The following is a 7,118-nucleotide window of genomic DNA, read 5'->3' as shown; positions in this document are numbered from 1 at the left end:
TTCTTTTTACCTTAATATGAAATCCTCAAGTGCCTCTCCAGAGGCAGTTTGTTTGTCTACATCTGTCCACCTTCATCTACCATCACAAATTTTTCTGTACTAATTTGTGGATAAATATTTTGCTTAATTTTTTAAAAAATGATCAACATAAAAATAAAAAACAGCCAAGCTATAAAATATTCATAATATCCAATATGCTTTCATGAAAGTTATATTAAATGGAACTTTATCACATTTAGCCAAAGACTATGGAGCGAGGGAGAGAACCCACTTAAGGCAGGAAGCCACCAGAAGGAGCCAGGGCTGAGGGCCAGAACAGGCAAGGGGAGGGCCAGGAAGTGGGCAGAGATATTTGGAATAGCTAAGTGAGACAAACATGTCTGTCAGTTTGTCCTACTGTGGTGGCTTGCGTGTTGCTGTGAGGCTGGAGGCTGTATCACTGGTGTTTCAAATGCCAGCAAGTTTTCCCAGGGTGGACAGGTTTCAGCGGAGCTTTCAGACTGAGGCAGACTTGGAAGAAGGAAGAGACCATCCACTTCTCAAAGAATTGACCAGGAAAAACCTTATGAATAGCAGAGAAAAACTGTCTGATACATCACTGCACAACTTTATGAATAGCTGTGAAACATTGTCTGATACAGTGCTGGAAGATGAGCCCCTCAGGTCAGAAGGGACTGAAAATATGACTGGGAAAGAGCTGCCTCACAGAGTAGAACCTACCTGAATGGCATGGATAAAGTAAAGCTTTCAGGACTACATTTGCTGACGTGGCAAGACTCAAACTGAGGACAAGGAGCTGAAAACATCCATTAATAATCAGAACATGAAATGAATGAAGTATGAATTTAGGAAAATTGGAAGTTGTCAAAAATGGAATGGAGTACATAAAGATTGATATCCTAGGCATTAGTGAGCTGAAATGGATCGCCTTTGGCCATTTTGAATCAGATAACCAGATGATCTACTATGATGCAAATGAGAAATTGAAGAGGAATGGAGTGGCATTCATCATCACAAAGAGTGTTTCAAGATCTGTCCTGAGGTACAACATTGTCAGTGATAGGATAATATCCATATGCCTACAAGGAAAGCCACTTAAAACTACTATTATTCAAATTTAGACACCAACCACCAAAGCCAAAGATCAAGAAATTGAAGATTTTTACCAAATTCTGCAGTCTGAAATTGACCAAACATGCAATCAAGATGTGCTGATTATCACTGGTGATTGGAATGCAGGAGTTGGAAACAAAGAAGAATCACTGGTATTAGATTTATTCCACCAAATTTGACCTTGGTGATAGAAATAAAACTGGAAATTGTGTGATAGAATTTTTCAAGACCAATTACTTTTTCATAGCACATACCTTTTTTCAACAACACAAACAGTGGCTATACATATGGGCTTTGTCAGATGGAGTGCACAGGAATCAGATTGATTACATCTGTGGCAAGAGATGATGAAGAAGCCCAAAACAAGGCTAGGAGCTCATTGTTAAACAGACCATCAATTGCTCATATGCAAGTTCAAATGGAAGTTGAAGACAATTAAAACAAGTCCGCAAGAACCAAAATATAACCTTGAATATAGCCCTCCAAAATTTAGAGAACATCTAAAGAATAGATTTGATTCATTGAACAGTGACAGAAAACCAGAGGAATTGTGGGATGACATCAAGAACATAATTCATGAAGAAATCAAAATGTCATTAAAAAGACAGGAAAGGAAGAAAAGACCAAAATGGATGTCAGAAGAGACTCTGAAACTTGCCCTTGAATGGAGAGTAGCTAAAGCAAATGGAAGAAATGAAAAGATAAAAGAGCTGAACAGAAGATTTCAAAGAGCAGCTTGAGAAGACAAAGGCAATTATTATAATGAAATATGCAAAGACTTGGAGTTAGAAAGCCCAAAGGAAAGACCATGCTCAGCATTTCTCAAGCTGAAAGAACTGAGGAAAAAATTTAAGGCTTGAGTTGCAATATTGAAAGATTTTATGGGCAAAATATTGAATGGTGCAGGAAACAACAAAAAAAGATGGAAGGAATTCACAGAGTCACTGTACCAAAAAGAACTGGTCAAGTTCATCCATTTCAGGAGTTGGTATATGATCAAGAACCAATGGTATTGAAGGAAGAAGTTGAAGCTGCACTGAGGTAAGTTACAAAAAACAAGGATCCAGGAACTGATGGCATACCCATTAAGATGTTTCAACAAATGGATGCTGCACTGGAGGCATTCACTCAGCTATGCCAGGATATTTGGCCAACTAACTGGAAGAAATCCATATTTGTACCCATTCCAAAGAAAGGTGATCCCACAGAATGTGGAAATTATCAAGCAATATCATTACTATCACACGTAAGTAAAATCTTACTGAAGATAATTAAAAAATGGTTGTAGTAGTATATTGACAGAAAACTTCCAGAAATGCAAGCTAGATTTAGAAGAGGATGTGGAACAAGAGATATCATTACTGATGTCAGATGGATCTTGGCTCAAAGCAAAGAATACCAGAATGATGTTTACTTGTGTTTTATTGAGTATGTAAAAGCATTTGATTGTGTGGATCATAACAAATTATGGATAGCACTGAGAAGAATGGGAATTCCAAACACTTAATTGTACTCATGAGGAAACTGTACATAGACAAGGAGGCTGTCGTTCAAATAAGGGGACACTGCATGTTTTAAAATCAAGAATCGATTGTGTCAGTCCTTTCATCATTCTTATTCAGTTTCTATGTTGAGCAAATAATCCATGAAGGTGGACTATATGAAGAAGAATATGTTATCAGGATTGGAGGAAGAATAATTAATAACCTGTGATACACTGACAACAAAACTTTGCTTGCTGAGAGTGAGGATCACTTGAAACACTTGATGAAGATTGAAGAATACAGTCTGCAGTATGGATTATACCTCAATATAAAGAAAACAAAAATCTTCACAACTGGATAAATAAGCGGCATCACAATTAATGGAGGAAAGATTGAAGTTGTCAAAGACTTCATATTACTTGGTTCTGCAATCAACACTAATGGAAGCACAGCAGTCAGGATACCAGATGAAGTATAGCACTGGGCATATTTGCTGCAAAATACCTCTTTCAGGTGCTGAAGAGCAAAGTTGTCTCCTTGAGGATTAAGATGCACCTGACATAAGCCATGGTATTTTCAATCACCTTATAGGCATGTGAAAGCTGGACAATGAATAAAGAAGACTGACAAAGAGTCAGTGCTTTTGAGTTGTGGTGTTGGCAAAGAATACTGACCATGAACTGCCGGAAGAACTAACAAATCTGTCCTGGAAGAAGTGCAGCCAGAATGCTCCTTGGAAGCAAGAATGGCCAGACTTCATCTCATCTACTTTGGCCATGTGTCAGAAGGAACGGGTCAACAAAAAAGGGGAAGGCCCACAACAAGATGGATTGACACAGTGGCTACAATGATGGGCTTAGGCATAGCAGGGACCATGGAGTTGGCATAGGACTGGGCAGTGCTTTGTTCTGCTGTACACAAGGTTGCTATGAGTTGGAGCCAACTCGACAGCACCTAACAACAATGTGCAAGGTAAATTCCTAAGAGACAAGTACTGCAGTTTACCCATTACTAGTATCCCCGGGGTCCCAGGGTGGTACAAATGATTAAGTGCTTGGCTGCTAGCTGAAATTTTGGTGGTTCAAACCCACCCAAAGGTGCCTGGAAAAATAGGCCTGGTGATATACTTTTGAAAGGTCACAGCTTTGAAAACCTATGGAATTTGTTCTACTCTATAAACACAGGGTTGCCACGAGTGGAAACTGACTTGATGGCAACTAACAGCAAAGATATCCCAGATCTCAATATAATATTTTATAAAAGGATGAACTCAATTTAAAGCTTGCAAATAAATAAAAAAACAATTGAATCAATCTTACTTCACCCAATATAAGTATTATTGACAGTTTATGTTGAATATGATATGCTATTTATCATCGAACTTTACTGGTTATGGTTCTCACATTTAGTTTTTTTCAGAATAAATATTTAATGAATATTTGATCCCACAAAATATGGGAAATCTTCAAGAATAATACAGAAGAATATAAGTTATCTAACTATGAAAAAAATTCTGGCCAAAATCAAGGAAATAAGAATGTATCTAATAAAACGAAGCAATAAAATTACTGTAACATATTCACTCCTGGATTAGCTATTTCTTTCTTTTTTTTTTTTTTGTCCTACTTAAGCTGAACATATTTCTCACTAACTGACGTTGCTGTATGAGGAGCTCTGGTGGTGTAGTGATTAAAGGTTTCAGCTGCTAACCAAGAGGTTGGTGGTTTGAATCCACCAGCTGCTCCATGGGAGAAAGATGAGGTAATATGCTTCCGTAAAGATTTACAGCCTTGGAAACTTCTAGGGTAGTTTTACTCTGTCTTAGAGGGTTGTTAAGAGTCTGTTTTAACCTTGCAGATCAACTACTAAGCCATTTCCTATATACCCAGGAAATGTAAAGTAGTTTGAATTTTTGCTTAAGTAATACATAATTAAGGAAGTGGTTCTGTTGCTCAAAAAATGTATTCCCAAATTGGATACAAATGCCTGGTGGATTATTCATAGTTTTGGATAATCCATTCTGCTGCTCTCTGATAGTTGAGAATTATCTGTAATACATTTAAGGAATGTGATAATTACGTAAAATAAAAATAGATTTTTTTCTATACTTGTAAGCATCATTTTGATATTTATGCTCTGGATATTTATGATATAACAGCTGCCTAAAATTGCATGTCCTATTTAAGTTTAATGTGTTAGATTGAAATAAATTAGAATAAAGATTTTATTAAGCTGTAATAACAAAAAATAAAGCTGTTTAAAAACAAATAGCATCTCTATTTTTTATTATATCCTTTGAAAATATCATCACATGATATGCACTTATTACTTTTTCTCAAACCCAACCTACTGAGAAATATTTTGACTGTGGTGAATAGTTTAATTGAATATTATAATCAGTTCCTACCAAGCACGCTGAATTTGCCTTATATTTGCTCACCTCTTTGGAACAAATAGTCACTCTGATATCTAATATATACATGCATAATCCAGATAAAAGAAGAATGACTTAAGATTTCTTTAGAGCTCTTAATTTCTGTAATAGCTGACTTTCTTCTAGGAAGAACATAATAAAATGATATAAAAGTCTTCTAGAATAATGTGTACGTTTCTTATATAAAAGGCATGTATTCTAGTGTGATTTATCATAATATAAAAGGAAAACATATAAACCACATCAATCACTGTTAAGAATCTTCACAGCTCTCTCACAGATTGATTGACATCATTGTTATCTTATTCGTTCACTGAATCAAACAGTATCCATTGAATCTTCTATGTGCCTATGATTCTGCTAGATACCACAAAGTTAAAAGCAGATGAGAGCAATACTTTACAATAAGTCAGATGGTGAAGGTGAGCACTGGTTGTCACACAAGCCGTGCTGGGGTGATGATAAGGAGCTTCCAACCCAGGAAATATCTGAATGGAATTCTTCATTATCAGTGAGACTAATGTCTTCCTTTTTAATTCTCACTGTCATCCAATATATTCTTCTCAGAGTTGTCGTAGTCATTTTTCCTAAATATAAATTCCATGTGAATTCTCTAATTAAAATCTTCTCTACTGCTTCCTTGGAAAAATCTAAACTCAATCCATGGCTCAAAAGACCTTTCATGAATTTCTCTTGCCCACATTTTCAGACTCATCTATAAATATTTCTTAAAAATCCTTGTACCATGAAGTCAAGCAGCATGATTTGGAATTCCACAAATTCATCCTTTGACATTCTGCTGCTAGAATAATATGTTTTTTCCCAAAACATGTAATTCCATCTCTCTCATAGCTTTAGACTCATGTCATGTGTCATCAATTAAAGAAGACTTTTCCAGATCCATCAGGCCACTTAGATGTTCCTCACTGGTGCCCCTATAACATTTGGTGTTTTATTATTATTATCATTATTAATACTGTACTGTAAAATCTCTGCCAAATGAGACTGTGAAATATTTCAAGACAAATACCATTTCATTGTTTCTACATTCCCAGGATAGTTAGCACAATGTCTGATCTAGGCAGTCAATTAAAATATACTAAATGAATTAAAAAATTCATATAGAGCAGCATTGAATTACCTTTTTTTTGTATTTGTCTTTTTTTATCAGCTCTCAGGAAGACAAGAATGGAATATTAATAAGCCTTGGGAATTGATATGCCTATAACTCTTCATTTGCTAAGTGATATCCCTACCTCTGTCTTGTACCCATTAAATTTATCCTCAGTCTGTGTAAAAAGTTCTCTTTGAGGCACTTTCTGAATTACCTGTGAATTATCACTTTATCATATGTTTACATGGATATTTGTTTAAATGCCCACTGTTTCCATATAGCTTTTGTACATCCAATATATAGCACAGTGCCTGGGATATACTATTTTCTCAATTATTTTTCCATTTATCTATTTATTCAGCTAACAAATATGTGTTAAGAAGCTTATAAAGAGTGGGGAATATAACTATTATAAAACACTGATATAAGGTTTGCAAAATCAGAACTGAAATAAAGAAGCAGAAGAAAGAATATAATTCTATGACTTCATGCAAGACAGGAATTGGACCTAAATTGGGACATCAGGCCAAGTTTCTTTGAAAATATAAGAGTGAGAAAAATACAAAGGTTGAATTGGAGCTAACCAGATAAAACTGAAACTGAAGAAGTTCTGGTGGAGCAGTGCTAAAGGCATTTGACTGGTAACCAGAAGATTAGTGGTTCAAACCCACAAGCCACTCCGTGGAAGGACGATGAGGCAATCTACTTCCATAATGATTTACTTACTACCTTGGAAACTCTTTGGGAGTTGCTATGAATTGGAATCTACTGCTCAACAGTGGGTTTAGATAAAACTGAGTGGAGGAGAGGACTTCTAAGTAGAAGAACAAGAATATGAAAAAAACAGAATATGAAAAAGTTTTAAAAGAATAAGCACAAATGTAAAGAATTATAATATAGTTGAATCTTAGAGAACACTCTGTGTGTGGTGTGAGGTGAGAGGGAATAGGTAGGAAGGTAAGAATCAGACCAC

Source organism: Orycteropus afer, unplaced genomic scaffold, assembly GCF_000298275.1.
Source record: "Orycteropus afer afer isolate SDZICR_OR568_19922 unplaced genomic scaffold, OryAfe1.0 scaffold00228, whole genome shotgun sequence".
NCBI classification, from domain to species: Eukaryota; Metazoa; Chordata; class Mammalia; order Tubulidentata; family Orycteropodidae; genus Orycteropus; species Orycteropus afer.
This window is presented reverse-complemented; position numbering follows the sequence as displayed.